This window comes from Pristis pectinata, chromosome X, assembly GCF_009764475.1.
Source record: "Pristis pectinata isolate sPriPec2 chromosome X, sPriPec2.1.pri, whole genome shotgun sequence".
NCBI classification, from domain to species: Eukaryota; Metazoa; Chordata; class Chondrichthyes; order Rhinopristiformes; family Pristidae; genus Pristis; species Pristis pectinata.
In genome coordinates this window covers 12,439,576-12,458,343 of record NC_067450.1, presented here as the reverse complement: position 1 = coordinate 12,458,343, position 18,768 = coordinate 12,439,576, and the positions used below count along the sequence as shown (strand labels likewise).

Here is an 18,768-nt window from a genome sequence, read left to right as displayed (position 1 = left end):
TCAGGGGTGGGTCAGGGGTGGACAGTGAGGATGGTTGAGGGGTGGTGTGGATCAGGGGGTGGGCCTTGTGGAGGGTGTGTCAGGGGTGGTCAGGGGTGGGCAGTGAGAGAGGGTCAGGGTGGGTTAAGGGTGGGCAGTGTGGTGGGTCTGGGGTGGGCAGTGAGGGTGGAATCTGGGGTGGCACGTCAGGAGTGGGGTGCAAAGTTGATGCTGCTGAACAAGAAGTTTCCTTGCATCAGTTTGACCGGACTTACATGAAGTTTAAAATGCAGCAGGATTGACACCCTTTTCCCATCGCGGAATGAGATTTTTCCTGTGTACTAAAATTTCCGTGGTTCTGATCACAACTGCCTTCTCAGCGTACTCCAAGTGTGTGGTGTTGTGTGTGGCTGTGTTGTGAGAGAGAGAGAGTGTGTGAAAGTGTGTGCCTTTAAGTGTGCGTTTGTGTGTGTGTGTGAGAGAGAATTATATAGTGTGTTTGTGTGAGTGTGAGATAGTGTGTGCGAGAGTATAATAAAATGTGTTTGTTTATGTCAGAGTGTGTGTGTTTACGTGAGTGTGTTCGTGAGTGTGTGAGAATATGTGAGAGTGAGAAAGAGCCTTAAAGTGTGACAGAGTGTGTCTATGTGTGTGTGAGAGAAAGTGTGTGTGCCCAAGGCATCACCATGTTGCTTCATTTGCCAAGCATTGCTGGTCATGCTAAAAATGTGCTTTATTGACTCAAGATTTAAATTGACAACCAATCGGCACCATAACACTGAAAAAGCCTGCACTGTAGCACCTGTTTCATGGCAGGGTGTGTAATGCCCCTGCCATCTAACTCTCCATTTACTTTAAGACAGCTGATTCCTTTCAAGTCAGCATGAAGGACCAGTCCATTTTTTTCCTCCACTTTCCACAGACTGGTTTCTTTCCTAGTGCAAAGATCAATGTCCGAGGGGGATTGTTTGCTAGTGCTGTTGGGGAGGGTTTAAACTAATACGGCAGGGGGATGGGAATCCGTGCAGAAAGACAGAGGGAAGCAAAGCAGAGACCAGAGCAAAAGTTAGGAAAGAGAAAAAGTAAGAGTGGAGAGCAGAAACGTCAAACGCAAAGGACGCACAGGTTACTGGGGCCTAAAAGGACAATGAGTGTAAGGGCACTTTATCTGAATGCCCCATAGTATTCAAAACAAGGTCAGTGAACTTGTGGCACAAATCAGTACAAAGGGGTATGATTTAGTGGTCATTACAGAAACGTGGTTGTAGGGTGGAGGTGAGTGGGAATCAAATATCCAAGGGTATCAGGTAATACGGAAGGATAGGCAGGAAGGTAAGGGAGGTGGGGTAGCGCTCTTAATTAAGAATGAGATCAGGGCGGTAGTGAGAGATGATATAAGATCTAGGGAGCAGAATGTTGAGTCCATCTGGGTAGAGATTAGGAATAGTAAAGGGAAAAAAATCACCGGTTGGAGTTGTCTATAGGACACCGAATAATAACATTACAGTGGCACAGGCAATAAACCAAGAAATATTTGATGCACGTAAGGATGGAACGGCAGTTGTCACGGGGGGACTTTAACTAGATTGGGCGAATCAAGTTGGTCAAGGCAGTCTTGAGGAGGACTTCATAGAATGCATCTGTGATAGCTTTCTTGAACAGCATGTTAGTGAGCCTACAAGGGAACATGTTATCTTAGATCTAGTCCTGTACAATGAGCCAGGTAAAATTAATGATCTCGCAGTTAGGAATTCTCTTGGAAAGAGTGATCATAGCATGATTGAATTTCTCATACAAATGAAGGGTGCAATAGTTCGATCTAAAACCAGTGTATTATGCCTAAACAAGGGAGACTACAATGGATGAGGGAGGAGCTGGCTAGCGTAGACTTGGAATACACAGACTATGTGGTGGGACAGTTGAAGGAACAGAGGAAGCCTTTGAAAGAGATTTTTTCACGGTGCTCAACAGAAGTTTTTTGAATTTCAGTCAAAAGCAAGGACAGTAAGGGTGGGGAGAGCCAGCCTTGGATAACTAAGGAAATAAAAGAAGGCATCAAGCTAAAAGCTCATGCATACAAGGTTGTCAAGGGTAGTGTGAAACTGGAAGATTGGGAAAACTTTAAAAAGCAACAAAGAACCACTAAGCAAGCAATAAGGAAAGGGAAGATAGATTATTAAAGTAAACTAGCACAAGATATAAAAACAGATAGAAAAAACTTTTATAATTATATAAAGCAGAAAAGGGTGGCTAAAGTGAACGTAGGTCCTTTGGAAGATGAGAAGGGGGAATTAATCTTGGGTAATGTGGAAATGGCTGAGGCCTTGAACAACTATTTTGTGTCGGTCTTCACAGTGGAGGATACGTCTAACATGCTGAAGAGAGATGTTATGGATGCGATGGGAGGTGAGGACCTCGATACAATTGCTGTCACTAAAGAGGTAGTGCTGAGCACACCAGTGGGCCTAAAGGTAGACAAGTCCCCTGGTCCCGATGGGATGCATCTCAGGGTACTGAACGAAATGTCGGAAGTTATAGTAGAGGCGTTTGTGATAATTTACCAAAATTCTCTGGACTCTGGGCAGGTCCCGGCAGATTGGAAGGCAGTGAATGTCATGCCACTGTTTAAAAAAGGATGTAGGAAAAAGGCAGGTAACTATAGGCTGGTTAGCTTGATGTCTGTAGTCGGGAAAGTGCTTGAAGCTACCATTAAGGAAGAAATAGCGAGACATCTGGATAGAAGTGGTTCCATCGGGTAGACACAACATGGATTCAGGAAGGGCAGGTCCTGTTTGACAAACTTACTGGAGTTCTTTGAGGATATAATGAGCGCAGTGGATAGAGGGGAACAGGTGGATGTTGTATACTTGGATTTCCAGTAGGCGTTCGATAAGGTGCCGCATAAAAGACTTATCCATAAGATAAGGATGCATGGAGCTGGGGGTAATGTAATGGTGTGGATAGAGGATTGGTTAACCAATATAAGGCAGAGAGTTGGGATAAATGGGTGCTTCTCTGGTTGGCAATCAATGGTGAGTGGGGTGCTGCAGGGGTTGGTGCTGGGCCCACAACTGTTCATGATATACATTAACGATTTGGAAGAGGAGACTGAGTGAAACGTATCTAAGTTTGTTGATGACACTAAATTGAATGGAAAAACAAATTGTGCAGAGGATGCGGAGAGTCTGCAGAGAGATATAGATAGGTTAAGTGAGTGGGCAAGGGTCTGGAAGATGGAGTACAATGTTGGTAAATGCGAGGTCATCCACTTTGGAAGGAAAAATAGAAGATCAGATTATTATTTAAATGGTGAAAGATTGAAGCATGCTGTTGTGCAGAGGGACTTGGGAGCGCTTGTGTATGAATCGCAAAAGGTTGGTTTGCAGATGCAACAGGTTATCAAGAAGGCAAATGGAAGGTTGACCTTCATTGCTGGAGGGATTGAATTTAAGAGCAGGGAGGTTATGCTGCAACTGTACAGGGTATTGGTGAGGCTGCACCTGGAGTACTGCGTGCAGTTCTGGTCTCCTTACTTGAGGAAAGATATACTGGCGTTGGAGGTGGTGCAGAGGAGGTTCACCAGGTTGATTCCAGAAATGAGGGGGTTTGCCTATGAGGAGAGATTGAGTTGCCTGGGACTATACTCACTGGAATTCAAAAGAATGAGAGGGAATCTTATAGAAACATATACAATTATGAAAGGGATAGATAAGGTAGAGGCAGGAAGGTTGTTTCCACTGGTAGGTGAGACTAGAACTTGGGGACGTAGCCTCAAGATTCAGGGGAATAGATTTTGGATGGAGATGAGGAGGAACTGCTTTTCCCAGAGAGTAGTGAATCTGTGGAATTCTCTGCCCAAGGGAGCAGTAGAGGCTGCCTCATTAAATACATTTTAGACACAGCTAGAAAGATTTTTGCATAGCAGGGGAATTAAGGGTTATGGGGAAAAGGCAGGTAGGTGGATCTGAGTCCACGGCCATATCAGCCATGATCTTATTGAATGGCGGAGCCGGCTCGATGGGCCAGATGGCCTCCTCCTGCTCCTATTTCTTACGTTCTTATGAATGGGGAACTGGCACAGAAGAGGAGTTGAGGCCTGGGGCAGATCAGCCATGAGAATATTGAATGGCGGGGCAGGCCCAAGTGGCCGACTCCTGCTGTTTTCTTGTATTCTTGTGTACTCGGAGAAACGGGATCAGCGATAATCAAAAAGTGAGGTGGCAAATTGTTAACGATCCTAAGTCATGGTTAATTTTAATAGCTTTGGCTATAATTTAGCCAGTCAAGCCAGCTCTTCTATCGTGAGCCCTGACATCGACTGTGCACTTGACAGAGAAAATGGAAATACATCAGCTGAAAATTGGGTGAAGTTCAAGAAATAAAAGAAGAGGAAAGAGGCACAGACACAGTTGCATCTGATTTAAAACTGTCTTATTTTAATCTGGTGGGAAGTGTTGATGTTTTATTGATAAAAAGACTCGAATAGACAATTGTGGTGCTGTTGTATTAATGTAATATTGATGCTTGCTTCAGTGTCACTCAAGAAAGGATGCTATGCTAAGGGATGTTGAATATCAGAGTCCTGAGAATGCCCTGCGGTAAATCCATCTGGAAAAGCAAAAAGCAAAAAAAAACAATCTGGAACTCTCCAGTGGAAGAGCTGGGATTGGTGGGAGGGTTGCGAATGACAGTTCCCCAGTTTAATGGAGGTGGGATTAGTGGTGGATTCATGGGGGAAGGTTGATTCGTGACTGGCTCACTGTAAAAAATAGGATCAGTCACTGTCAGAAAAACTTGGCTCAGGGACCGGTTGTTGGGGAAAGTGAGATCAGAGACAGTGTAAAGGACAAAGTGAATCAATGGGGAGATGAGGGGACATGGTTTAAAGATAAGGGGGTGACATTTAAAACTGAAGTGTTTAGAAACTTCTCACAGAGGGTGGCGAATCTCTGGAATTCTCTGCTCCAGAGGGTTGTGGAGGCCAGATCACTGGGGGTATTTAAAGAGGAGGTAGAGACGGTTTTGAAAGATCGGGGAATTGAGGGAATGGGGAACTGGCACAGAAGAGGAGTTGAGGCCTGGGGCAGATCAGCCATGAGAATATTGAATGGCGGGGCAGGCCTGAGTGGCCGACTCCTGCTGTTTTCTTGTATTCTCGTGTACTCGGAGAAACGGGATCAGCGATAATCAAAAAGTGAGGTGGTAAATTGTGAAGGAACCTGCAAGGGTGTAATGGGATCACCTGCACTCTGAATGGAATGGAAGGTCAGCCCAGGATGGGAATCATTTATTCCTGAAAGAAATGGACGTGGAGAGGTGCCAGGCTGGTGCGGTCACCCTGGAGCTGAAGCTATTCAACGTCCGCTATTCAGTTTCTTTTGATACCAGATCTGGCCACTGCTCATTGGATAGCTTTCACCCTGACGCCGACACCTTCCCACCACCACCATCCTTTGAGTTACAGCCCCTCCTCTTTCAGCAACATCTTGCACACCTCCACGCCATCACGAGACAGCTTTACAGAAGTTCCAAATGGCTACAATGAGCTGAAGGGTGCCAGTTCCAGTGACTGTACCCACTGGCACACTCCAGAGCTGTCAGCACACAAGTTAAGTGGGACGACCAAATTCATCAAAAACCATTGAGCATGAAACCGAAGGGCAAAGAAAAGGCCGTCCACTCCAGCTAGCCGCACCATCCTCATGATAGCCGGCGTATCACGATTATAGACCTCCCAATCGCCCATTCCTGCGCGCACGTGCGTACACACACACTGACGCAGACAGCACCCTGCTTCACAAAACTGCAGTAATCTGCCACAAGAGGCAACCAGGGAACGAAGAAAAGATTCACAACGGTGTTGCTGGGACTGAAGGGCTTGAGTATAAGGAGAGACTCAATAGTCTGGGATTGTTCTCAATGGATTGTCAGAGGCTGAGGGGTGACCTGATAGAGGTTTAGAAAATCATGAGGGGTTTAGATTGGGTGAGTGGTCACAGTCTTTTCCCCCCAGGATAGGGGAGTCTAAGACTAGAGGACAGAGGTTTAATGTGAGAGGGGAAAGATTTAAAAGGGACCTGAGGGGCAAGTTTTTCACAGAGGGTGGTGGGTGTGTGGAACAGGTTGTCAGAGGAGGTGGTAGAGGCAGGTACAATTACAGTGTGTAAAAGACACTTGGACAGGTACACGGATAGGAAAGGTTTAGAGGGATACGGGCCAAATGCAGGCATATGGGACTAGCTCAGGTAGGCACCTTGGTCAGCACGGACTACATGGGCTGAAGGACTTGTTTCTGTTCTCTATAACTATGACTCTATGAAAGAATCCACCTAGTGCAGCTGTGATCACAGACATTCTATGTGATGTGGGCTCTTGAAGATAAAGCAGCAAGTTACTGTGCATGAGCCAGCAACAAGTTCCAGAGATTCATTATAGAGTCATTGAGAGGTGCAGCATAGAAACAAGACTTTCAGCCCACCAAGTCCACAACAACCATCGTCCACCCATTTACACCGATCCCGTTTCATTCTCCCCACATTCCCATCAACTCCCCCCAGATTCTACCCCTCACTTGCACATTAGGGGCAACTTACAGCGAGCAGTTAACCTACCAACCTGCACGTCTTTGGGACGTGGGAGGAAGCCGGAGCACCCACAGTCGTAGAGAGAAGGTGCAAATTCCACGCAAACGGCACCAGAGGTCAGGATTTAAGCTGGAGCTGGGAGGAAGCAGCACCACCTGCTGCACTACAGTGCCACCCAATTACTCTCTGGGAAGAGAAGAATCATGCAAACTGCGCCACATCTCATTTTCATATAGGTTAAACACATCTCCTTAGCTGTCAAACTGAACTCAGCCACTCACGGAGACTCAAACCCCTCATCTTTTTATGGATCTCCAACAATCTATCTCTACATCTAGGCTGATTCAAAGTAAGTTAGACCAGCTCCTTAGCCTAGCTAAGATTTTTTAAGCCACCATATCACCCGTCATGTTCGGGATCAACACTGAGAACAGTACTTCAGGTGCAGTCAAATCATTGATCATAACAAAATAGCATCCATTTGATCTGTGGTTCTATTAATAAATCCAATATCAAGTTATCTTTCCATATAGCCCTCTCTATATTGACCACAAACCTTCAGTGATCCATCCTGAACAATACCTTGAGATGTTTCTCTCTCAGCCATTCTCATTTCACATTCTTACAAATGTTAAGTCCATTCTGTAATGGTCTTGCTTGCATGCATTACACTGTTTTTAGCTGAATTAGTGCTGTTCATTGTTGCTTGCTCCATTCACCACACATATCAAAATCATTTAACAGAAGATTGCACTCATTCACAGTCTTAACCCTTGCACGGATGCTTGTATCACAGGCAAACCTGATGGAGGGTTTCGACCCGAAACGTTAACAATTCCAAAAGATGCTGCTCGACCTGCTGAGTTCCTCCAGCAGACTGTTTGTTGCTCCAGATTCCAGAGGCTGCAGTCTCTTGTGTCTCTCACAGGCAAACCTACTGGTGAGATCTCCAACACCACTGTCAGTAATAAGTGCTGGGAAAAGCAACCCCCGTCATGAGACAGATCCACACCCATTAACGCCAATCGTTTGGCTGCAGAATTACAGATAAACTGTGATCCAGCATATTATATTCCCACTGACACCACCAGCTTCAGTCTTATGAAGTAATCAAATGGGCAGAATCTGATCACAAACTTTCTGAGAAACCAAATGGTCAGGTCATCCAATACTTTAGTGGCTCCATAAATTCCCTGTTGTTTGCAGGACAGAAACTTCTTAAATAGCATTTAGTTTCCTATAAGCATTTTCCAAATGATAAATATGACAGATGATGTTAGGCTAGTAGGCTTGTGTGCATGTCAAGGCAGGAACAGCGAGTCTATGATGCTCACTGTGGGAGAAACAGCTCACAGACATTCACTTTGTGGGCTTACATACTAATTGAAAGCCATGACTGAACCAGCCTCCTCGATCAGGCAATGCTAACTACTTGTTGCATGAAGAAAGATTTTCCTCAGATCACCTTTGGTTCTTCTCCAATCACCTCAAGACCCCGTACCCTTCCAGCAATGGGAACAGTTACAAGTTTACAACCTTCACAAGTTTACAACCGGACTTCTCCTCAGCACAGGTGTGTGGCGGAAAAACCAAAACCTAACCTGCCGCTCCTAGCAGTTGCATCCTGAGCAGCAGAAGTACACAAGTCATCAGCCTGTGTGTTAAAGGAGCCTTGTGGAACTTATACAGTCTTTAAAATGCAGACTGGGAGGGTGCTGTCAGGGGAGCAATGTGTTGATAACCACCTTTGTGCGTGGCTGCATCAAACTGTGTGTAGATCCCCAGTACGCAAACACCAAATGTCACAATGTTCTGTCCCTGGTGTTGTGAAGGATGGGCCTGGCCTTGTTGTCATGAAATGTTCCAGTCAGTTGGACTTTGCTGCACTACCTGTCCATTGTAGAAAAGTTTCTGCAGTGAAACACCTTTGACCAAAAGTCCATCAGGCAGTGGTCAGCACAGAACTTCCTGTACAGTCAGAGTCCTGGGACGGCTGTGATGAGGACAAGATAATCACCAACCTCTTTGTGGACTGTGGATTTGCAAAAAAAGTATGCAAAGGTCCTTGTCCGAGCAGCTGTGTAACAGAGGACTCACTGACGTACGGGCTGTTCCCAGGGACACACACCGAGACACATCAAGTGCTGCTGGGAGGTCATCAACTCCGTGCAAGACCCACTTTGGTCTACCCGGAACTTGTCCATCTTCCCGTGCAATGAGATGTCCGTAAGGGCATTCCAGGCTGCAGGAGTATGTGCTGAGGGACGCACTGAAGTTCGGTGCAGCCAATGCTAAGGCTCTGTGGGGAAGGACCGCAGTCTAAGGTCTTACTGCCACTGGACGCTGAGTGGCTGGATCTGGATAACCACCTCTCAAGCTTACCACTGACGGAAATATTAATGCCACGTCCCATATGTAATCGTACATTTTATGATTAAGATATATCTTTGCAAAAAAAAGTGAGTTGCCATCCTAGGGAACATCTCCGTCCCCATTCCCATGCCCAATCCCACTATTCCAGCAACACTGAACACTCATCTTCCAGATCCAAGATTGTACAACATAGGAGGAGGCCTTCTGGCCCATCAAGGCTGTGCTATCTCTTTGAACACTGTACAGTTATCATGCTCCAAAGGTAAACATGTGCTACTTACACGCTTGGTGTGAGGAAAAGCATCAATAATCCCCGTGGCTGATTCGGAGAGGATGCACCAGTATCAGCCCTGTGGAGCTGTTCAGATCAGGGAGCTGATGTTCGATTCCTGGTCAATGCCAAGTGCCAAAGTTCCCCGATCAATGACAACAGCAACACCTCAAGCTGAGAGGTTGTCAATGGTCCAGGATTGTGTCTGAGTTTGCTGGCCAATGCATTCCAATACCTTGCACTCACACTCAAATGCAGAGTGTGCAGCCGGAGAAAAAGGTGCAGATCACAGAAGGGCTGCAGGTCTCCCGGTTAATGCCGGGTTCGGTGGCGAGGGGTAGCCTGCGGTCAAAGCACCTGGCACCTCCCGTGCAATACTCTGGCTGTGGAGATGCACGTAGCCAGAGGGCACAGAGTGAAGGGAACTGGCCACGGAGATCGAGGTGAACTGAGGGATGGAACCAGACAATGCTGGAAACACTCAGCAGGTCAGGCAGCATCTGGGGAGAGAGAAAATATTAACGTTCCAAGTCCAAGACCCTATCAGGGAAACAAGGCCATTCTGAGGATGCAGTGGAATCAAGTTGGTGACGGGTCTGGAACAGAAGCAAAGATGGGGTTGCAACTCTGGTGGAGGGTCTTCCACATGAATGTTCAATCTCTTCCCCCTCCACAGATGCTGCCTGACCTGCTGAGTGTTTTTTTCAGCATTTTCTGTTTTTTTTAATCTCAGATTTCCAGCATCTGCTTTTTTTTTGAGTTTCATGAACTGCGGAGATTGTTTTCGCAGGGAAGTGTGTGATCTGGAGTGCACTGTCTATGAGGACTGTGGGTGTGAATTCATTGAGAACTTTCTTTAAAAAAAAGATCAATATTTCAATGGGAAATCACTCTCCCCTCCCCCAACACTTCCTGTAATTCTGTTGGATTTCTCTACACCTGCCATAAGCTACCTTTCTTTATCTAACCCTTGATCCAGGCATCCTTGGATTTGTTGGCTTCACCTTTCACCATTGCAGGGATGTGTTAGCCTTGAATTCTCATTACTTCATGTTTGAATGACTCTCACTGTTCGCAGTAGAATCACCTACAAGTCCATGTTTACCAGATCCTGTCTTATGATATTGAAATTGGCCTTCCCCCGACTCACAACCATAATTTTCCAAACCATCTTTATTCCTTTGCATAATTGCTTTAAAACTTTCAGAGTTCTGGTCTGTAAGGAGTTTGTACGTTCTCCCCTTGTGTTTGTGTGGGTTTCCTCCTCCGGGTGCTCCGGTTTCCTCCCACATTCCAACGACGTACAGGTTAGGAGCTGTGGGCGTGCTATGTTGGCGCCAGAAGCGTGGCAACACTTGTGGGCTGCCCCCAGCACATTCTCAGTAACACAAAAAGATGCATTTCACTGTGTGTTTCAACGTACACATGACTAATAAATAAATATCTAATATCTTTAAAATACTCTCCCACCGACAATACAACCAGCTACATTTAGGTTAGGTCCAAATACTGTCCCTTCTCTCGTGGGACTCATGAAGGTGTCCCGGACACACTTTAAAAATTCTGCCTCCTCTGAGCCTTTCACAGTAAACTGTTCCCAGTTGGTACTGGGGACGTTGAAATCCCCCACTACTGTAACCCGATTACTTTAAATGTCTCTGTGATATGTCTATATATCTAGTCTTCTATCTCCCACTGACTGTTGAGAAGCCTGTAGTATACACCCAGGAGATTGATCGCCTCCCCCTTTTTGATCCTAAGCTCCACCCATGTGGCCTCATTTGAAGAACCTTGCAGAAGGTTTATATGATTATGAAGGGCACCATTAGGGTAGATAATCAGAGCATTTTACCAAACCCTATTCCCTTACCAAATTAGTTTAAACCCTTCCCAACAGCACTAGCAAACTTTCCACAAGGATGTTGGATCTGTTCCAGTTCAGGTGCAGTCTGTCCAGATTGTACAGGTCCCACCTTCCCCAGAAACTGTCCTGGTGATCCCGAAATCTAAAGCCTTCCCTCCTACCCAATCCCTTCAGCCACACCTTCACCTGACCCATCCTCCTGTTCCTGGACTCACTACTACGTGGCACCAGAAGTGATCCAGAGATTACAACCTCACCTCCTGCTCGTTAATCTGTGACCTAGCTCCTAAATTCATGTTGCAGGACCTCATCCTTCTTTGTACCTCTGTCATTAGTACCAACATGGGCCATGACCTCTGGCTGATCACCTCTACACTGCCGTGCAACCATCTGTGACATCCTTGACCCTGGCACCGGGGAGGTGACGCACCATCCAGGATTCCCGTCCACAGCCGCAGAAGTGTCTGTCTATTCCCTTCACTATTGGGTCTCCTGCACCATTACCCTTGGAGTTTTGACCCTCCCCCCTTGTGATGCCGAGCCACCCCCAGTACCGGGGTCTTGGCTCTGACTGGATCCTCAGAGGTACCTTGACCCCACCATTTTCCAACACAGAAATGGATCTGGAGTATGAGGCACACTGAGATTTCCCTGACTACTTGCCTGCCTCCTTTTCTATTTGGTAGTCACCCATTTTCTCTCTGACTACATTCCCTTAAACTGTGGAGTGACCACCTTTAAAGATGTGCTATCCCTATAGCGCAGAGCCTCGCGGATGCACTGTGGTGCCTCCAGCCAGTGCTTGACCCATGTAGCCTGGTTCTCGTACTGGTCAAACCCCTCCGGAGATGTGTTCATCCAGAACGCAAGAAGCACCTCGGATTCCCTACATACTGAAAGCCTTCAACACCTGCTGCAGTACATTCCAAACCCACCACCTCTACCAACTGAAAGGACAAGGGAAGCAGAAGCCCGGGGACCACCACCACCTAAAAGTTGCCCTCCAAGCCGCACCTCATTCTGACTAGGAAATACATCGCCGTACCTTCACCATTGCTGGGTCAAAGTCCTGGAACTCCCTCCCCAACAGTATTGTGGGTACACCCACACCTCAAGGACTGTACTGGTTCAAGAAGGCAGCTCACGATCACCTTCTCAAGGGCAGCTAGGGATGGGAAATAAATGCTGGCTCAGTCTGCGAAGACCACATCCCTTGAATGAATTAAAAATAAGCCATACAATACACACAGGGCTGAACTCCCCCATCATACTTCTCCCTTAAGAAAGAGCCCCTTTACCCGATCACCTAGCCCTCACCAAAGACCCCTCACTCACCAGAGTCCACACTCTGAAGACCAAATCACGCTGTGCTTTCTGAGCTTCTCCTTATGAACACCCAAACATCTTGAGTCCAGTCAGCTGATTTCATTTGATCTCAGTTGAAAGGTATCCCTGAGTAACAGGTTCACCAATTACAGCAACAATGGAGGCACCTCCCAAAAGAACTTGTTTACTTTGTCACTTGAAACCGCAAGCTAAAAGCTTCTAATCTACAAGGATGTCACCATAAGAAGCATGAGATTTGACCACTAAGCCTAGGATCAATTTTAAAGTTAAATAATATACACTTTGTGTAGACCTTCTTGAGAATTATTGGGGCTACACTTGTCCAAGGAAAATGGACAGTATTCTATCATACTCCTGACTTGTGCCTTCTGGATGGTGGAAGGTCTTGAGGTGTCAGGAGGTGATGTAAATGGTGGGAGACTTGGTGATGGTAATACTGTTGGATGTGAAGGGTAAGTGATTAGACTCTCATTTGTTGGAGATGGCCATTGCCTGGCACTTCTGTGGCACAAGGTTACTTGCCACCTCTAACCTATGCCTGAATGTTGTCCTGGTCTTGCTGCATGCATACCATGGGCTGCTTCATCTGCTGAGGAGCTGTGAATGGAACTGAACACTGTGCATCATCAGTGAACATCCCCACTTCTGATGGAAGGAAGGTCACTGATGAAGATGGTTGGGCCCAGGGCACTGCCCTGAGGGACTCCTGCAGTGATGTCCTGGGGCTGGGACAATGGACCTGCAACACCCACACCCATCTTCCTTTGTGACTTCACCCACTGGAGTGTTTCCCCTTGGCGCCCATTGACTTCAGTTTTACCAGGAATCCCTGATGCCACACCCGGTCGAGGATTGTCACTCTCACCTCACCTCTGGAGTACAGCTGTTTTGTCCATGTTTGGACCCAGGCTGGGATGTGGTCTGGAGCTGAGTGGTCCTGGTGAAACCCAAACTGGGCATCGGTGAGCAGGTGATTGCTGAGGAAGTGCCACTTGATAGCACTGGCGATGACACGTCCAAAAACATTGCTAATGATAAAGAGTAGATTGATTGGATTTGCCCTTTTTTTGTGAATGGGATGTACCTGAGCAATTTTCCAAATTGTAGGGCAGATGCCAGTGTTGTTAATGTACTTGACCACACCTCAGGAATCCTCAACACACTTGACAGGTCATTAATTACTTTTTGACATTTGCTCATTGTTGCTATGTGGGAAATGCACCAGCCCAAAGACATCTCAGAGATAAGGACATTTATTAGTCAGAGTCAGAATAATACGGCACAAGAACAAGCCCTTCGGACCAACCCATCCATGCTGACCAAGATTCCCATCCAAGCCAGTCCCATTTGCCCGAGTCTGGCTCATATCCCTTTAAACCTTTGCTATCCATGTACCTGTGCAACTATCTTTTAAAAGTTGTTAATGTACCTGCCTCAGTCACCTCCTCTGGCAGCTCGTTCCATATACTGACCACCCTCTGGGTGAAGAAGTTGCCTCTCAAGTTCCTGTTAAATCTTTTCTGATAAAAAGAACTCCCCTTTCTCTAACATTTTACATCCAGCTGGGAGTGCAAGTGGGGCCTTGGTTTAATGGGTTGGATGGTGCGGCAGATGGGTAGAGGACCACCAGAGAGCTGCAGCCTGCTGGCCAGCTCATTCCTGATTTCCCCACCCATGTATTGTAGCACTGAGGTGGGGACTGAGCCGGAGGTCAGATAATCAGACCTCAGTGGAAAAGACAGGTGCAGACGAGTCCTTTCTTTCACTTAATTTTAATTTTTAATTGGCTTCTAGCAGGTCAATAGGGTTGTTAAGAAGGCGTATGGCGTGTTGGTCTTCATTAGTTGGGGTATTGAGCTCAAGAGCCGTGAGGTGATGTTGCAGCTCTGTAGGACTCTGGTTAGGCCACACATGGGTATTATGTTCAGTTCTGGTCACCTCATTATAGGAAGAATGTGGAAGCTTTAGAGAGGGTGCAGAGGAGATTTACCAGGATGCTGCCTGGATTGGAGAGCATGTCTTATGAGGATAGGTTGAGCGAGCTAGAACTTTTCTCTTTGGAGAGGAGGAGGATGAGAGGTGACTTGATAGAGGTGTACAAGATGATAAGGGGCATAGATCGAGTGGACAGTCAGAGACTTTTTCCCAGGGCGACAATGTCTAATACAAGGGGACATCATTTTGAGGTGATTGGAGGAAGCCATAAGGGGGATGTCAGGGGTAAATTTTTTACACAGAGAGTGGTGGGTGCGTGGAACGCACTGCCTGCAGAGGTTGTGGGGGCAGATTCATTAGGGACATTTAAGAAACTCTTAGACAGACACATGCATGATAGAGAAATGGGGGACTATGAGGAAGGGAAGGGTTAGATAGATCCTAGAGCAGGATAAAATGTCGGCACAACATTGTGGGCCGAAGGGCCTGTACTGTGCTCTAATGTTCTATGTTCTAGCACTTTAAAGTGTTTCAAGTAATTTTTTTTGTTAGTTTATAATTTTTGAAATAATGTAAGTCCTTTTGAATATTTTTTTTAAATGCCTCATGGAAAACTGCCTTTGGCAGCAGCAACCTATTGAGAGACCACTGAGGTGTTCCACCAACTGAGGCTGAGTCACCGCTCACAGCCTGCTCCGCTTTGTGGGATAGCCATGGCAACCAGCCCCCGGAGGGCCGTAAAAAGTAACTGCGACTGGTGAACCATGCGAGTGGTGGGTTAGATCGAGGGCGATCCAGCCCAATGTCTCCTCGCCAGTACTGTACTGGAGTATCAGCCCCTAATTTTGTACTCAGTTATCTTGACTCTGTATCCTCTGACTCAAAGCTGGCACGTTGGGAGAAGATCCTCAAGTTATATTTCTATCGGGTGGCAAAATGAGAAATGGTCCCTTTTCTTATTTTCCACATTCTATGGCCACCCATTAGGCCCCTGCTAGGGAGGACTACCGTGGCCCTCCCTAGGGTATCAGCATTTGCTTACTGGCCACCAAGAGACACTGTCCCAGCCTGCAGCCATCCCAATACTAGATCACCCTGTTGTAGCTCTATGACCGGGACCCTCTGTACAACATATCTCACCGCAAACTGTTGTCAAATGGAGGCTAGGCTATTATACCTGTGCAGAGGGTAGTGGAACATAGAACACAGAGCACAGACAGGAACAGGCCCTTCAGCCCATCATGTCTGTGCCAAGCATGATACCAAATTAAACTAATCTCTTCTGCCTGCTCATGATCCATCTCCCTCCATTCCCTGCATATTCATGTGTTTGTCTAACAGCCTCCTAAACATCACTATCGTATCTGCCTCCACCACCACACCTGGCAGCCCGTTCCAGGCACCCACCGCTCTCTGTGTAAAGAATTGCCCCACACATCCCCTTAAATTTTCTCTCTCTCATGCCATCCATACAGATCATTTCATTACAACAGTGCATTGAGGTAGTGCAAAGGAAAAGCAATAACAGAATAAAGTGTTCCAGTTACAGAGAAAGTGCAGACAATAAGGTGCAAGGTCATAATGAGGTAGATTGTGAGGTCAGAAGTCTTACCGTACAAGAGGACCGTACAATAGTCTTATAGTCCTTGAGCCTGGTGGTACGTGCTTTCAGGCTTTTGTATCTTAATACTCCAAAGTTTTATACAACTGCAACATATCCTCCTGATTCTTAGACTCTGTGCCCCTGGCATTGAAGGCAAGCATGCCTTATGCCTTCTTTACCACTCAATCTACTTGTGTTGCCACTTTCAGGGAGCTATGGACTCGGACCCCAAGAGCAAAGATCACAGGAAAACACAGTAAAGAGGAGCTTTAATAATGTAATGTTTTTGCTTTGGACACAATATAGAAATGGCATCCAAATTGCACTTGCATTGGCTGGCTAGTGTTCAGGTTCCTGCTAAAATTCATGACCACAAGTCATAAAATCTTCCCGGAATCAACACAATTGGACAGTGGATTGGAGCTTAATTATTTCCTTTACTTCCTTTCCACTAGAAGGTGGGGCTTCATCTTAATGTCTCACTCAAATAACAGCAGAATGACGCAGAGTGTATCACATAGTAAAATGCTACAGGTCCTCCCCGGCTTGGTTGTGCACAGCTTGTACATATGACCGAGCACTTGAGAGACCGGTGGGATGGATTTGCCTGCTGCTGTGGGGATGCAGGCATCTTCTGCCGGGGTTGGGGGGGGGTGGGGGGGGGTGGTAGGTGAGGGAGGCACATCGGTTATCAACCACATTTCCGACTTGCAAACTGTTCGAGTTAGGAATGGAACCCTGTTGTAACCTGGAGAACGACCTGTACTGTGCTTATAAAGCAACATTTAAATCCCCGTGAGTTGGGGTGGAGTGAGATTCTCCTTGAGTCGGTCAGTTAGTTCTATTTTAACAGGATTCCATTCCTTGCTGTCGGGAATCTGGGATAACTAAGCGACCTGTTGATTTTCATGAAGGCTGGGTTTCACCTTTGAATCAGTTAAGGCTTCAAATCCCATTCCGGGATGTGAGTATAAAATGGAACTCAGAGACAGAGAGACAATTTTCAGTTAAGATGACAAACAATTTAAATAGGTTAACAACTAAACAGTATACCATTTCAGATAAAATATCCCATCACATTATTTTGTAGCAGGAACATTCTCCCTGGTATACTGACTAATTTCATCTCTAATTGGACACCTAAGACATCATCAATATCTCATCACTGCTAGGAGGTAAAGACTCATGATAAGCTGTTGCTCATTTCATACGGAGATCTGGAGAAATATTTTCTCTCAGTCTTTGGAATTCTGTGCATGCTAAATCATTGTATATATTCAAGGCCAGAATAGACTTATGGGGGCATGTTGGGGATGGTTCTGGGAAAACACAGGGAAATGGAGCAGAGACAAAAGAACTGCTGAAGTTATTAGTCCTTCAATGCCCTGGGATATCCTGAGGTGGTGTAAGGTGCAGGTTTTTCCTTCTTTCTCTCACAGCCAAACGGATTGCGAAGCAAGTGCAGGGAATATTATTTGCAAGGATAACTGCTCTTCAGTCGTGTCGATTCAGCAGTTGCCTACAGAGGGCGCTAATTTGCAGAAAGGATATCCAGTCAACTGCTAAAACCCAATTCAGGTCCTCCTGGGTTACGAACACCCGACTTACGGACACCCCGTACACATGAACGAGTGTTCAGGAGACCAGCACGATGGACAGGGATGGATTTTCCAACTGCTGCGGGCTGCAGGTTCTTCTGCCGTGTGGGAAATCAACTTGCGGCAATATCTGAATAGTTGAGTTAAACGCCCTGGTTTAGCTCTAGCTGCCTTTGGTCGGACGATGTTTTTATTTATATAGCCAGGTGGTTGCATTTCCGACTTACAAACTGTCCAAGTTACGAACATTTCTCAGGAACGGAACCCTGCTGTCACCTGAGGAGGACCTGTATTGAAGAAGTCATGGCCGTTACAAAACAAGTTGTTTTTCCCTTTACTCAGACCTGCTGAAGAATAGGAAGGCTTTATAATTCCCGTGTTAATCAGATCATAAATGATCTAACCCCAGCACATGGCTATCACATTGCATTCTAGTGCTGGTAAAGCTATCCTGTTTATATGCAAGCCCAAACGTCACTTGTGTTCTTACTGACCTATTGCATACGACAGGATATTCCCAAGCCACATTCCATACCCAGCCCAGTCAGCAATGATGTCACATCCATTCTTCAAGCAATAATTTGAAGTAGCAACTCCAGGATGGATTTTTTCTTTCACAAACATCTTTATGGTGCGGTAGTGTAGCGGTTAGCGTAAATCTACTACAGCGCCAGCGACCTGGGTCCAATTCCGGCCGCTGTCTGTGAGGAGTTTGTACGTTCTCCCTGTGTCTGTGTGAGTTTCTTCCGGGTGCTCTGGTTTCCTCCCACATTCCAAAGACGTACAGGTTCGGAAATTGTGGGCGTGCTGTGTTGGCGGCGGAAGCGTGGTGACACTTGCGGGCTGCCCCCCAGAACACCCTACACAAAAGATGCATCTCACTGTGTGTTTCGATGCACATGTGACTAATAAAGATATCTGATCTTATCTCCATGCCCCCGGATTGGTTTGTCCACAGCCGGAGAAGACAGTGGCACCTCCCATGCCAGTGTTACCAGGTGCAGCTGCAGGTCAGTGGGCTGCAGTCTCACTTCTGTCAGCAGCTTCCTGGTCGATACTTCAGGAGTGCCACGCTGTCGGAGATGACAAGCTAGGCTCCTTCTGACTTCTCAAGTAGAGGTGAAAGACCCCATGGCATCGGTTCAAAGAGCAGTCAACATTTATCCCCTCAACAAATTCACTGCAGAGAGATCACTGCCGCTTGTGAGAACTTG

At 46.5% G+C, this 18,768-nt stretch overlaps 1 long non-coding RNA gene across 1 annotated transcript; it reads left to right on the top strand.

Moving 5' to 3' along the window:
* Positions 1–1,038: 1,038 nt before the first annotated feature.
* LOC127567068 (uncharacterized) lies at positions 1,039–4,364 on the top strand. The gene is made up of 3 exons (XR_007955842.1): positions 1,039–1,175; positions 2,335–2,385; positions 4,241–4,364. It is a non-coding gene; the product is annotated as an uncharacterized LOC127567068 (long non-coding RNA).
* The last annotated feature ends 14,404 nt before the right edge of the window (positions 4,365–18,768 follow it).